The following is a 16099-nucleotide window of genomic DNA, read 5'->3' on the forward strand; positions in this document are numbered from 1 at the left end:
CGATTCCTTTTCTTTATAACATAGCCAAAGCATACCTTTTTCTGCTTCATTTACTAAGATGTCATGTCTTGGTCATTTCTTGCCTTGGTTATTGTATTCTTCTTGTGATGGTTTCCATTCAGCATTCAATTGCTAAGATAATCTTTTAGTTGTCGTTTTGATTATATGACCCTACTTGCCAGGTTCGATTCCCACCTGGGGAGAGCATGAATGAGCTCCCTCTATCAGCTCCAGCTCCATGCGGAGACATGAGAGAAGCCTCCCACAAGGATGGTAAAAACATCCGGGCATCCCCTAGGCAACGTCCTTGCAGACGGCCAATTCTCTCACCCCAGAAGTGACTCAAGTTGCTCCTGACATGAAAAAAAACTTGATATATTTGTATTGGTTACCTGTTTCTTTTAGGATTCAGTGCAAGCATACTATTTTACTATTCAGAGCCCTATACAACCTAGCTCCCCCCTATCTCTGCCCTTATTTCTTTTTACCAGCCTGCTTGAGATCTATGCTTTTTCCCCAAGCAACTCCCGTGAGGCTTCCATTCCATCCAGATTGTCTCACCGTTCATGAGGGCAAGGTGAGACACCAAGATTTGCAGACTCTCAGCTGACCATCTGGAAGCTCTTACTTTTCGCATCTCTGTCAGATTGTTTCATGCGCATGCTTGAGGCAGCACATAGACCATCTGCTCAGTGGTCATATTCTTATAAATTGAACAAGTTCCTTTAGTTTTTGGTATCTCTCCTCATATTCTGGACTTTTAGGTCTCATTATTGGGTGAAGGGTTTCCCTTTTGTCGATCCATTGTTACCTACCAGCAATCTCTTGGAATTGGCAACATTTTAGCATTCTTTCCTGTTTCATGCAACCATTATTGAAGAAGTTTCTGAAAGGATAAAAGAATTTGAACCCACTTGTGGTAGTGCCTACAGTTCAGTGGGACCTTCAGTTGGTTTTCTCCCAATGTCGAGGAAGCCCTTTGACCTCATGAGATTTCAAGCTACTTATCTGGAAAACGGACCTCTTCGTTGCCATAACTTCATTGGGGAGGGCATATAGCTCTATGCCTTGCAGGTTGATCCACATTAGTGTTTTTCATAAGCACTTAGACTGCACATTTGATTTCTATTATTTATTTATTTCTGCCATTTCTGTCCCACCTTTCTCAATCCCGAAGGGGACTCAAGGCAGCTTTACACATAGGCAGCTATTTGATGCCATCAAAACAATGTACAGTTAAACAATTAAAATAGAATTATAAAATACAATTAAAACAATTAAAAACGTTTAAAACAAAACATCACAATTAATCATGTAATCCACAAATGTAGTCCGGGCCATTCCAGTAGTCATTGCACATCATTCCATATGTATCTATTACACAAGTTCTCCAAAGGCTTGATCACAAAGCCACGTTTTCACACTCATATGGAAGGTCAGGAGGGAGGGGGCTGATCTAATATCCCTGGGGAGGGAATTCCACAGCCGAGGAGCCACCACTGAGAAGGCCCTGTCTCTCGTCCTCACCAGTCGCACCTGTGAAGGAGGCGGGACCAAGAACAGGGCCTTCCCAGATGATCTTAAACTCCGAGATGGTTCATAGAGGGAGATACATCTGGACAGGTAAGCTGGGCCAGAATCATTTAGGGCTTTATGAGCTAAAGCCAGCACTACCAAGATATACTCTCTGCTTTTCACCTTAATCAGAACATTGTACTTTTGCATTTATGCAGAACCCTACTCCAGATCTCAAATATTCTCTGTACTGTCTAGATGTATGTAGAGTGCTGGCATTCTACATAGATTGTTTGACCTCTATTTACAGGTCTCTGAGACTTTTGCTTTGCTGTTCCACCAGTAAAGTGTAGTGACCATCCATCTGGCTTATGAATTTGTTGAGAAGTAATCTTTAGCTCAAGTGAGGAGCCACTCAACCAGAGAGACATAAAGGATCGGCAGCCTTCCTGAGGGATATCTCTCTCCATGACATCTGCAGAGCTGCCACCTGATCCCAGCCTTCAACCTTCATCTCACACTATAGACTGAGTGTGAGGTCCCAAGCAGAAGCTGCTTTTGGGAGGACTGTTCTCTGCTCTTACGTTACACAACACTCCCTCCTCCCATGGTTAGTAGCTTGCTAGTCTCCCATTTGTGTGAATCACAGAGACCAGGAAGAAGAAGAACAGGTTGCTTACCTGTATCTGTGGTTCTTTGAATGTTCATCTGTGAACTCACACAACCCTGCCCATCCTGCCCTCATTGTGTTTTGCTTTCCTTAGCTCCTCAGCTGCTGCTTTGACATCCAGAAATCTGAGGGTTTTAGGCAGGAAGTGTGCAGACCATGAGCATGGAGGATTGTAGGGATTGCCACCAGAACACATTGCATAACCCTAGAAGGCTCTGAGAGATGCACTGTGCAGGCACAAAAGACCAATTTCTGTGAGTTCACAGATGACCATTTGAAGAACCACAGTTATAGGTAAGCAATCTGTCCTTGTACACTCTTGATGGGATCCATTGCTTTTTGTTGTTTTGCTTGTAAATCGTCATGTGCAGTTATGAAGCTATATAAATAAACAACAGTAAGAATAAATAGAATTCTGAAGCCGTTGAAGCAGGAGATATATATTTAAAGCAAGTGGTTCTTAAAGCATCTTTGACAAAAGGGGTTGTTGCATGCCAGTACATTTTTTCACCGAAGTCATTATTTGAGAGGAGCAAGGGATTCAGCAGTCCTTTTTAAACTGTTAGGTTTTGTGTAGTGGTCTAGAACAGATAGTATTAATTCAAGAAGCATGTACAAATATTTTTACTGTTATTCTTGAGGAAAACTTTTATAATGGACTGTCCTCAGAATAGATTTTATGCAGGATCTTTATACTTAAACATCAAACCACATTGATAAATGCTACATAGAGGAAAAAGTGTTAGCGCTCTGATGATTAGTACTTTACATTTAGGAAACACAGATAGACAAACACATGGGTAGATAATTTCTATACCTGAGGGGGGAGGGAAACCATATAGTAAATTAGAAATTCTTCTGAAAAAAAATAATCAAAGATAGAAAAGAAACATTGATACTTTCTAGATTTAATTGCTTTGTGCCCCATTGGTCCCAAACCATAGTCTCTCATTCATTTTATGACTGCACCCCCATGTGGTCATAGCTAGACAACCTCAGGAAGAACTTGATAAGAAACACGGAAATCCTTCAACTGCTTATTTGAATGGGCTCAGCAATGGCGAGAGAACAAACAATTGTCTTCATGGAGGAACAATTGAACTTTCTATAGTATTCAGCCTGTGCCACGGTCATAGTAATCCAGGTTTATAAATACCTTCTGATGGAATTGCTTTTAAGCAAGAATCCTCAAAGGAGTTTTCTCAAACAGGAAAATATTTACGGACTAAATTAAATTGTCGCCCCCCCCCCCCCCGCCCCCCACATGTGTCAGGCCACTTATCTTTGTTTATATGCTTATATTTGGGCAAATACATTGTTTTTTGTTTTCAGAAAATACTTACTATGTGCAAACATGTTATTTTCTGCACAGGAAAGGACGTTTTAAGATTGTTTATTGGCCACTAGGGTCATCTATTGGGGGTGTTTTAGTTTTTCTGCTACTTTCTCTGAGGCAGTTGTGAGTAGTAGAAGTAGGACTTCCTTTTAGTGCTGTAAAGGATCTATATATCTTTACTTTTGGAGGTTTGTTCAGGTTCTTTTTTACAAGGTGGTGTCACTGCCAGTCACCAAACTTACTTACTTAGGCGATCCCTCGTAGTTTGAGGATGATGGTCTTCCAGTTGTGGGGTCTTGAGGGTGGGTTCTTAGGTGGCTGAAGAGACCTATTCTTGATCTGCATGTTCTACCACAGTGAGGACATTGGTTTCCAGGTGGAAGGTGGTCCCGGTCAGGGTTGGCTTGATGGGCCTTCCTCTTGGCATGTTTCTCCCTTAAGCCCTCCATTCGTGCCTCTTCGAACTCCGCAGCACTGCTGATCACAGCTGACCTCCAATTAGAGCGCTCAAGGGCCAGGGCTTCCCAGTTCTCAGTGTCTATGCCATAGTTTTTAAGGTTGGCTTTAAGCCCATCTTTAAATCTCTTTTCCTGCCGACCAACATTACGTTTCCCGTTCTTGAGTTCGTAGTAGAGTAACTGCTTTGGGAGATGGTGATCGGGCATTCGGACAACATGGCCAGTCCAGCGGAGTTGATGGCGTGGGAGCATCACTTCAGTGCTGGTGGTCTTTGCTTCCTCAAGCACGCTGACATTTGTCCACCTGTCTTCCCAAGAGATTTGCAGGATTTTTCTGAGTCAATGATGATGGAAACGCTCTAGGAGTTGAGTGTGATGTCTGTAGACCGTCCACATTTTGCAGGCATAGAGCAGGGTTGGGAGGACAATGGCTTTATAAACGAGCACCTTGGTATCTCTACGGATGTCCCGATCATCAAACCCTCTCTGCTTCATTCTGAAAAATGCTGCACTCGCAGAGCTCAGGCGGTGTTGTATTTCAGTGTCAATGTTGACTTTTGTGGAGAGGTGGCTGTCAAGGTAGCGGAAATGGTCAACATTTTCTAATGTTACACCATTAAGCTGTATTCCTGGCATTGCAGAGGGAGTAGCTGGTGCCTGTTGGAAGAGCACTTTGGTTTTCTCGATGTTCAATGAGTGGCCGAGCTTCTCGTATGCTTCTGCAAAGGTGTTTTTAATGTGGCTTGTAATGTGGCTTCTGAATGCGCACAGACTACGTTGTCATCAGCATATTGGAGTTCTATAATAGATGTTGTGGTGACCTTGGTTTTGGCTCTCAGTCTGCTGAGGTTAAAAAGCTTGCCATCTGTCTGATAGATGATTTCCACTCCGGATGGGAAGCTTCCCATCAACAAGGTGAAGTATCATGGCAATAAAGATGGAAAATAAAGTAGGGGCAATAACACATCCCTGCTTGACACCTGATTCCACCTTAAATGGGTCACTTCAGGAGCCATTGCTGTTCAAGGCTGTTGCCATCATGTCATCATGGAGGAGCCGCAGGATGTTCATAAATTTGTCAGGGCACCCGATTTTTTGGAGTATGGTCCAGAGAGCACTGTGATTCACTGTGTCAAATGCCTTTGCAAGGTCAATGAATGCCATGTACAGAGGTTGATTTTGTTCCCTGCATTTTTCTTGGAGCTTTCGTGCAGTGAAGATCATGTCCACTGTTCCTCTGGAGGGACGGAAGCCATTCTGGGATTCTGGGAGGGTGTCTTCTGAAACAGGGAGTAGGCGGTTTCCAAGGATTCTTGTGAGGATTTTCCCAGAGGAGGTTATAAGGGAGATACCGCGATAGTTTCCGCAGTCTGTTCTATCCCCTTTCTTGAAAAGGGTGATAATGGTGGCATCCTTGAAGTCTGCTGAGATTTTCTCAGTCACTCACACTTTTTCAATGAGCTGGTGGAATTGTATCAGCTCAGGTCCACCCTCTTTGAAGATTTCAGCAGGGATCCCATCGAGTTCTCTCGTCCTTCTTTGGACCTCAGCTTTTGCGCTAGCATGGCAGAACAGCTGGTGTGGCCATGACAGAGGGGCTGTGACCTTCTGATGCAGAGAAAAATCAGAATGTTTAGCCCTCTGGACTGGAGATTCTGCCAACTCTTACTGCACTATGAGGGGTAATGTGTTCTAATAAACTAATGTAAAATACAGCAGGAAGAAAATCAATAGTAATATCGTGGTGTAAGTGGAATTTTTATTATCCATCAATAGACATTAAATTACAATTCATGAAACCAAAGATATTCTGGAATTTATTGAATTGCACATAGACTGGATCAAAAAGTATGAGTGATCCTCATTAATTGACTATATGGCAAGTTTTCCCTGTGTGCTGTCTTCCTTATTTTTATACTATTTCTCAAAGAAACTTCCACCTTCTTTAATGTATATCTACTAAGTCCCAATAATTGTAGCCAGATTTTAGAGTTAACAATTTAATATGTTAAAGTGGGATTGTATTATGTCTTGTTGATTTAAGTTGTTTTTATTTGTTATTTGTACCTTTGGCATTGAATGTTTGCCAGTATGGTTTACCTTGCTGTTAGCTACCCCGAGTCCCCTCGGGGAGATAGGGCTGGCTATAAATAAAGTATTTATTTATTAATTATTAGGTTTTCTACATGAAACTAGGATTTGTTCCCATTATTCGGAATCTACATGATGGTGATGCCACTTTCTTGAGGTGCACTATAGTGCTTACGAACAAAAGCATTATATTACCTTAGTAGGATATGTCTGCTTTTAAATATGATTAATGTATTAAGCTGTTTCCATTTGCCATCTATGAAAAGGTCATCTGCCAAATCAAATCTAATACTTATTTCTCCTTATGTACAAATATGTACAGTTTGCATAAGAATTACTTTCCTTGACACTTAGCTATTCTAGACAATTTACAAAGAAAATCTTTTAATAGACATTATGGAAGAGGTCATTTATCTGTGATGGACTCTTGATTCATGGTTTTTCTCTCAATCTTTTCACATGCCCAGTCAGTCATTTTGCTTCAATTTCTTTCTCTTCCATTGTATTTTCATTTTTTATTTTTTATTTGGGGGGGGGGGGGGGGGGTTGGAAGTGTTGGGATGTTTCCAGCATAGTTTTTTAAAAAATAAGTTGGCTTGCATAATGTCTATATCAAAACTCTATGTTTAGGGGCAATATGTCTCTAATATTAGTTGCTAGGGAACAGTGACAGGAGATGACTATTGCCTTCAGGCCCTGCTTATTGGTTTTCTCAGGGTTTTGCGTTATCCGCTGTGGGAAAAGCATGCTGGACTAAACAGGACTTTAATTTGATTTAGCAAAACTCTTATATTCTTAATGCCGTGTCCTCAGAAACATTCAAATATATTTGTTAGAAAGCAGAATTCCTATGTAAGCCTTGTGGCTATCCATTTTCATTCCAGATTGTGGAAGGTTTGACTCTCATCACTGTGTAAAAAAAAAAAACTTGCCATAGACTTGGTATGTAATTGAAAAAGAATGTCTTCGTGGTGTAATGCACTTGTGATTCAGCATTGTTTAATGGTGACACTGAATTTTCCTGTAGGCAGTGTTGGGAGCTGGCAGCATATTGCATGTTGAGGCTTTGCCTCTCAGATGGGTGCCTCGGCAGACTTTTTGAGTTGACCTACTTCTCTCTCCCCTCCCGACCTTGATTTGCTCACAGAGGTGTTTATGTACTCATGATCTGATTTGCTGCATGATTAAGTAAATCATGTGACAACAAGCAATCCAAAAGAAGAAGCCCCAAATCAAAATGCTGACTGCGTGCGTACATGCATGCTGCCTTCCTTATTTTTTATACTATTTTTCAAAGGAATCAAGATGATATTTAAGATAAAACACTAAAGGGAGAGTTGTGGCAGCAGCAGCATAATACAACACAGTGTCAACATGAGTTGGCTTGGTTCTCTTTGTACCAGGACTCTAATCAGGAAGTGACCTAGATGGTATTCTTTCAAATAAGTCCTTGAAGTAGCTTGGCAACGAGCTAGGGTCACAATAGGAAGAATTTCAGTCTCTCTGTGTCCGTGAGTGTTGAGAATATGTCCCAACATGGTAGTGCTGGTGTTATTTCTACACAGTGACTGGAGAAACAAGAAAAATCCGTTACCACTCTTCTGTGTCCTTACAGTGTAATAAAATGAATAGCTGTTGACCTACATGTTTGTAAATGGTGTACAGCATATTTCTAAAGCAACACTGGTATAGTGTATTCTATAAAGTGGTTTTCCCCCTCACATATAACAAATTTACTCTTTTAACATAAAACAAAGGGGGTTTCACATCTTTGTGAGAATCTGCACCTGTATTCTTGACTGGCATCCAGGTACAAGAATTCTCTTAAATCCCAACTACAGATTGGGAATACCTATACTGGAATAGAATAAGTGTGTGTTTCTATGGATTGTTAAACAGAGATTTTCTATTAGAATATCATATAGAGCACAGATATGTTCGGTCTTACAGAAACTACAACCAGCCTTCACTTTTGGGAGGCGGGGTGTTGGGGTGCAGGACCCCCATGAAAGAGGAAAAACTGCAAATATCTCTACCCCCTTCCCCCCAAATATATTTAACACAAAAATGCTCCGTGTATTACAGTATTTGCTTTTGTTTCCATCTCTACCTTACACTTTTTAAAATAGCAGCTTCTATAACACTGGTGTCCATCTTGAACTGGGAGGAAATCAGACTGGTGGAGTAGCAGGAGGCAAGGGCAATGCAAAGGAGCTGTGGTAGCTGCTTTTCTAGTGGCAGACCACTTTGGGCTTTATAGGGGCCACCCCACCAGTTTTATTTCATCACCGCAAACAAATATTTTACCACTGACTAGGCCTGACTTAACATAATTCAACATGGTCAGCAGTTAATCTGAATCAAATTTGTGAAGATTAAACTTATGAATATGGAGCCTGAATTGTAATAACTGTCAGATTGCTTCTAGTCCGAGTTCAAAGTGCCATTGATAAAATGCAAAGCTCTATACAGCATGGAACCTTGATGATTTTAAGGAATAACTTTCTCTTTGTGTATATTATCCATCTGTCCATCCAACCTATATACCTGCCTGAGACCTGCAGAGGAATCCTTTGCTGTGTCCCACTGGTGGGAGTGTCACGTCACATAGGGATGTGAGAGAATGCCTTCTGATTAGATACCAGTTGGCAGCAATTTCGGTTTATTTTAGGCCAAATTAAAACATGACTCTGTTGGTATTTTTCCCCATGTGTATAAATTCATGTTTTTAACTGTTTTGATCTTTTCTGCCAGTTTAACTTTGTGGTGATCTATTTAGAATGCTTTTGTACTATTTAAATTAGGTATTGCTTTTGCTTGAAATTGTTTTCAATTTCTACTGTTTCAATTTCATGCCACCTTGAGACCTAATGATAGAAGGCAAGATAGAGATACTCAAATACATAAGCGTACATTCATACATACGCATTCTTCCGTGACCATTTTATCCAAACACATAAATTGTAGCTCTCTTCAGATTCTATGAAATGCAGCTATCTTTTGTCCTTAAGGAACTGTCATAGATAATTTGTAGTGTGTGTGTGTGTGTGTGTGTGTGTGTGTGTGTGTATACATACCTACATATACACACACACATATATAAAAGCTTTGGATAGCATAGGAAAGTGTTAACACGCCTGTGATGTTTGCTGTCTGCCCCCACACCCTCAGAAGGTTTATCTCAATTTCTTTTCCTCATCATCATCATCATCATCATCATTTAATTACTTATTAATCGCCCTCCGTCCAAGATGCTCTAGGCGATTTACAAGCTAAATTGTAAAGGATAAAAATACATACATACAAATATTGACAAAATTAACATAAATCAAAAGCTCTAGTAAAAAGCCAGGTCTTAAGTGCAAGGGTAAAAGGCCCTAATTCACGCATGGCTCTCATATAAAGCGGCAAGGCATTCCATAAGGCAGGGGCAGAAATAGAAAAAGCTCTGCATCTGGTCCTTTCCAAGTGTACTTCTCTAGGACCCGGTATATAAAGTAAGTCGCGTTGGGATGGTCGTTGCGACCTCCAATGATGGGAGAAGGAGAGACGGTCCCTAAGGTACGATGGGCCCTGGCCGTAAAGAATTTTAAAGGTCAGAACTAGCATCTTATATAGACCACGGTAATCAGTTGGAAGCCAATGCAAATGCTGCAGCACTGGTGTTATATGGCATTTCATGGGTGTTCTTATGTGTAGCCTGGCTGCTGCATTCTAAACAATATGGAACTTTCGGGTTGTAGACATCAGAAGGCCAAGATACAGGACGTTGCAATAGTCCAGCCTAGACGTAACTGTGGCATGGATGACTGTTGCCAGAGCCTCATCAGATAGATAGGGTGCCAATTGCCTCGCTTGTCGTAGATGGAAAAAGGCCTGTTTGCTGGCAGCAGCGACCTGAGCTTCCATTGTCAGCTGCGAATCCAAAACGACACCCAAGCTCTTAACGGTAGGTGAAGAAGATAGGGCAGCACCATCGAAGGTGGGTAGCAAATGGGTCAGTCCAATCGAGCGGCCATTCCAGAGGATCTCAGTCTTCGCCGGGTTCACCTTCAGTCTACTAACACGTAGCCAGTTCGACAGACCCTTCAGACATAAGGTGAAATTGTCTGGTATTGACGTTGCTCCAGGCTCCAAGCGCAGAAGGAGTTGGGTGTCGTCCGCATATTTATAGCAATCTAGGCCGAAACTCTGAGCCAAACTAGCAAGGGGTCTAACGTAGATGTTGAAGAGAAGAGGGGAGAGAATTGCACCTTGGGGTACCCCACATAGGAGGGAAGATCTTTCAGAGACTTGATCCATATACTCCACGCATTGGCTCCGGTTTCGGAGAAATGAGTTGAACCAATTGAGGGCCTGACCGCGAACTCCGGACATGGCAAGACGGTTCCTGTAATACCGTAATTGTGTTTTCAAAAATTTGGCTTGTTGTGGAAACAAGGATTGATGATAAAACTTCAGTGGAGACACCTTTTCCCCATGATAACTCTACCAAGAGTGAATTTCCCTTCCTAGGAGAAGATTTCTCTCACTTCATGTTGTCTTACCCCCATTCTTACTGATGAGTCGTTTGTGAATTGGATGTTTGTAACTTGGGGACTGCCTGTACTTTAAATTTTTGAATGTCTTGGGACTGTTAAGCATTTTAATAATAATGAAAATTAATGTTTTGAAGTTTTTAAATGTGATTTCTCAAGCACGATTAATTTTATACCCTATGTGTAGTCAGTTCCTAAACTATATCTTGTTGTTTTGACTCACAGTTAAATGTTTTATTTTAATTCATGTCCTTTTTATTGTGATTCTGAGATTGGCTAATTGATTGATTGATTGATTGATTGATGACTACAGCATTAATTTCTATTCAACTTTTTCTCTAATACTGGGATTCAACCAAAGTGGGTTATAAAAAAATATGGGCATTACAAGCTGAACATCTCTTATCTATAATTCCAACATCTAAAATGATCAAAAATTGTCCACATGGGTTGCTAAGATAGTGACAATATTGTTTTCTGATTATTCGGTGTACATAAATTTTGTTTCACACAGAGAATTGTTATAATAGTGTATAAGGTCTATTTGAAACATTAATTCATTTCATGTTTAGACTTGGATTTCATCTCCAAGATATCCCAGTATGTACATATATGCAATTATAGATATTCTAAAATTGGAGCGGGGAAGGGATTCAAAATACAGTAGAGTCTCACTTATCCAAGCTAAACAGGGCGGCAGAAGCTTGGATAAGCGAATATCTTGGATAATAAGGAGGGACTAAGGAAAGCCTATTAAACATCAAATTAGATTATGATTTTACAAATTAAGCAACAAAACATCATGTTAAACAACAAATTTGACAGAAAAAGTAGTTCAATACGCAGTAATGTTATGTTGTAATTACTGTATTTACGAATTTAGCACCAAAATATCATGATATATTGAAAACATTGACTACAAAAATGGCTTGGATAATCCAGAAGCTTGGATAAGCGAGGCTTGGATAAGTGAGACTCTACTGTACTTCTTATCCCAAACATTTTGAATATGGGACAATCAATCTGTATAGTTAAAAGTAATTAGAAAGATTTAACTGCCACCCTTAGCCTACTGATTTCCAAAAATTGAAGCTTAGCTTTTCAGCTGAAGCTTTCCTAATCAGAGATGGAGGGATCACAGTATGAAAAGTGGACATCCTAGAGTAAAAAACTGCTGTTGCATATCTGATATGGTTTTTCTATTTTCTAGATGTTTTTCCTCTTTCATTTAGTTTTATTCATACATTTCTTAGATAAATAATTGCTGCACTGGCCTAAATTTGACAATGAGTTTTGTTTTGAACATAAATGAACATATAAACTAACAGCAAGAATAAGAATATTTAAACATTATAAATGTATACCATATTTCACTACATAATAGTCTCACTTTTCCCTCTCTTTTTCGCTTTCAAAAGTCGGGGGGGGGGTGCAACTATTTTGTGGTGAAAACTTTTGAGGTCTACAAGGCCTCCACACCGGGTTGGGGGGGGGGGGGTATGTCATTATGTAATGACATATGCTATGCAATGAAATACGGTATTTTATAAAATATAAAATATTACTTTAAAACAAAGATTAAAAATGGTCCAACACCATAAAAATGCTTTTCTTGTTAATAATCCATTTTTGGCCTTCATCCAACCCATTTTTAGACCAGAGAAGGCTATGGAGTAGGGGTCATGGAATCAGTAGGTGTTGGAATTATTTCTGGGTGGAGTCAGTCAGTTGGAGTGTATTGACTCTAGGTTCAAAATAAAAATTTGTAATATAAAGTTTAGGAAATTTTCTTTGTTCAGATTTTTTAAAAAAAATTATTAAGTGTAATTAATGGGATTCAAAATATAAAAAGTAGAAACATCTATAGATAGCCAAATACAGTAGAGTCTCACTTATCTAACACTCGCTTATCCAACATTCTGGATTATCCAACGCATTTTTGTAGTCAATTTTTTCAATACATCGTGATATTTTGGTGCTAAACTCGTAAATACAGTAATTACTACATAGAATTACTGCGCATTGAACTACTTTTTCTGTCAAATTTGTTGTATAACATGATGTTTTGGTGCTTAATTTGTAAAATCATAACCTAATTTGATATTTAATAGACTTTTCCTTAATCCCTCCTTATTATCCAACATATTCACTTATCCAACATTCTGCCAGCCTGTTTATGTTGGATAAGTGAGACTCTATTGTATGTCTGAAACAGGCATGTTATTCCCCCAAACATATACATCGCAATATGCTATCAAATCCTTCCCCTTCTGCCCCCCAGCCGTGAACCCATCACCCATGACTTCCGACACTGCTCACTGTGAGTCCCATATCTCATAAAATCTACCCTTATATCTACTTTAGTAAATTCCCCTAGTGGCTATTTTTATTGTCTTACTTCCCACATATTCAAATGCCAGCCTCCATTTTTTAACAAACTCTTTATTATTTCCTCCCTGGATACCATTAGATAGCTTGGCCATTTGAATATATTCTAATAACTTTTCTCTCCAGTCCTTTTTAGATAGTTCTTTTTCACCTTTCCATGATTTTGCTATTGTCAGTCTAGCTTGAACAAAATTGTATTGACAGATTTTCTCATCTCCTTTGCTAATTCTCTCTCCAAATATTCCTAAAAGGCACATTTCTGGATTGTTCTTAACTTTATTAGTAATCATTATGTTTGTTTCCTTAATCAGCTTTTTACAAAAACCTTGTACCATTCTGCAGGTCCACCAAATGTGGAAAAAAGTACCTTTCTACGTCTTAACACTTCCAGTATTCCCCTAGCTGGATTTTATCCAATTTGCCTATTGTCTCTGGCATTATATAATGTCTATAAAACCTCTTATACATATTTTCTTTAATGGAGCCAGCTATTGAGAATTTAAATCCAGTTTTCCAAAGATGCTCCCAGTTCTCCAGATCAATGTTTTTCCCTAGGTCTTTAGCCCTGGAGATCATAGCAATTTTTTTCTGGTTGTCCTCTAGATTGTATTTTGGTATATATTTATATAATCTAGAAACTAAGCCCTTAATCCCCTTCTCAAGAATACCTTCCAACGTCGTTTTTCTGTTAGCAAACAATTTAAACTCAGAACAGCGCCCAATAACCTATGCTGACAACTGTCATAATACATGGCCAACTGTAAACAAGAACAAGGGCATTGGATGAAAGTGCTGTGCTGTATTATAATTGTGGACCACTGCAGTTAGACATTCTCAAAGGCTTGTCTGAACATCCAAGTCTTTTTACTCCTCTGGAAAGAGGACAGTGTGGGGGTCTACCTAATCTCTCTGGGGAGGGCGTTCCAAAGCCACGGGGGCCACCATCAAGAAGGCCCTCTCCCTTGTCCCCACCAATTATGGTTGTGATGGTGGCGGGATCCCGGCAAGTCTTAACACTTGCGCAGGAAGATACGGTTACGAAGATAGGCAAGGCCCGAACCGTTTAGGGCAGTGGTTCTTAACCTGGGGTCCCCAGATGTTTTTGGCCTTCCAGAAATCCCAGCCAGTTTACCAGCTGTTAGGATTTCTGGGAGTTGAAAGCCAAAAACATCTGGGGACCCCAGGTTGAGAATCACTGGTTTAGGGCTTTATAGGTAATAACCTGCATTTTGAATTGAGACCGGAAACTTATTGGCAGCTGATGGAGCTGCTTTAATAGGGGCATTATGTGTACCCTATAGCCAGCTGCAGTCAGGAGTCTGGCTGCCAATCTTTGTACCAATTGCAGTTTCCGAGCTGTCTTCAAAGGCAGCCCCATGCAGAGTGAATTGCAGTAATCCATTCTGGATGTAACTAAGACTTGGACCACTGTGGCAAAGTCAGGCTTATATCTCGTCCAGATTCTTAGAAGGCTAGATCTTACTGGATGTCTGTTAAATTATTTGTTCACCTTATCTTTTCCATACCATAGTAAGCATATCATCTATATCTGAAGTTAAAGCCCTCCAGGTTAAGTAAAGCGTGGTCCTCAAGTCTAACCCATTTCTTTAACCAGCTAAATCCTGTTGTAGCATCTAAAATCTGAGAAAGCTAAACCCCCAGTTGTCATGCTAACAGTTTTCCTGGTCCGTTTGCATTTTCCAAACATTTATGTCTGTTATGCATAATCTTCCATTCTAACTTATTCCTGAGTAACAATTCATATTGCTGATGTAATTTAGTCTGTAATTTGCTGTAATTTATTCTTATCCTTCTTATTATTCTATAATTCTCTTTCTGGAGTCTTTCAGTAAATAGTCATTTATTCTCGATTGCTTTCTTTCCCATTGTCTTCCTTTTAACCTAACAGCACCGGGTTATGATCTCAAAGCACTCTTGGTAGAAAATCTGCTTTTTTAGTTTTTACTATCAGCTCTTTTGTTGAGAAAATGTAATCAATTCTGGATGAAGTTCCATGTCTATGAGAGTAATAGGAGTATTCTCTTCTACCTAAATTATGTAATCTCCACATGTCATATTGTTCCCAGTATTGCAATTCTTCCAACAGTGAGCCTGGGGGTTTCCCTCCTTTTATATCCTATTTTATTTTGCAATTTCTATCAAAATTGGGGTTCATTACCCCATTAAAGTCCCCCAGCCAGATCATTTCCCCCCATATTCTGCCAAAATTGTTGATAGGGTTTTGTAAAATGTTTTTTGTTCTGCATTTGGAGCATAAATCCCCACTGGTAAAACTTGTTTGTATTGAAATTTCACTTTAACCATTAGAATCCTGCCTTCCTGGTCATCATATACTTTCTCCAACTCCAGTTTTTGTTCAGAAATATTAATCAAATGATTTTTCTTATTCTATGGCTAAGAAGTGTTTTTTGTGACTCAGTGAGCATTTCAACACTGTTTTCCTGGTGTCAAAGTCTAACACTCAACCAGTATCCAACACTGGCCCAGATTGTAAATCAACACCTTGAGATACTTTATTAGAAAAAGTGATACCTTTCATATAAATTAAATTGTTGCATTTAAAGCTACACATGTTATGGAGGTGTCCTATCACTTGTCTTGTTCTGCTATATAAGGAAAAGAAAATTATTTTTTCTTCTGCATGGTCACTTTGGAACCCACACCTGTGGTATCTCCTGCGTCCACGCAGCTGTTCCGGATGATCTCTCGCAAAGCTTTGCCTAATTGAGGACTCCAGCCCCGCCCCTCCCCATTAGTAATAAAGCCAGGCTATGGTGCTTGAGGCCTTAGTTCCTTTCGTCCGCGAAAATAGCTACATCGGATTGCATCTCCTCTTTATGGACTTTGAATTAGGACTCCTGACGTACTCTTTGGACTTTTGTTTGGACTTCGCTTATTCGTTAAGGCCAGTATGGCTGCTAGTGCAGCCCTCAAATGTATGGGGTGTGGGGGGAAGCTGCCCCAGGGAGACCCCCATCCCCTTTGCATTCTCTGCCGCCGAGGGGAACACTCGGCTGCCTCTTGTGCCGCGCCTGTGGAGGTGCAGGCTTCCGTAAATACAGCCCTTGCGGCTGCAGACTTA

The 16099-nt window shown here is 40.1% G+C and overlaps 1 protein-coding gene across 3 annotated transcripts in view; it reads left to right on the plus strand.

Moving 5' to 3' along the window:
- Positions 1-16099, plus strand: part of bmal1 (basic helix-loop-helix ARNT like 1) — a 72486-nt gene that overhangs the window by 20213 nt on the left and 36174 nt on the right. The window lies entirely within an intron of this gene.

Source organism: Anolis carolinensis, chromosome 1, assembly GCF_035594765.1.
Source record: "Anolis carolinensis isolate JA03-04 chromosome 1, rAnoCar3.1.pri, whole genome shotgun sequence".
NCBI classification, from domain to species: Eukaryota; Metazoa; Chordata; class Lepidosauria; order Squamata; family Dactyloidae; genus Anolis; species Anolis carolinensis.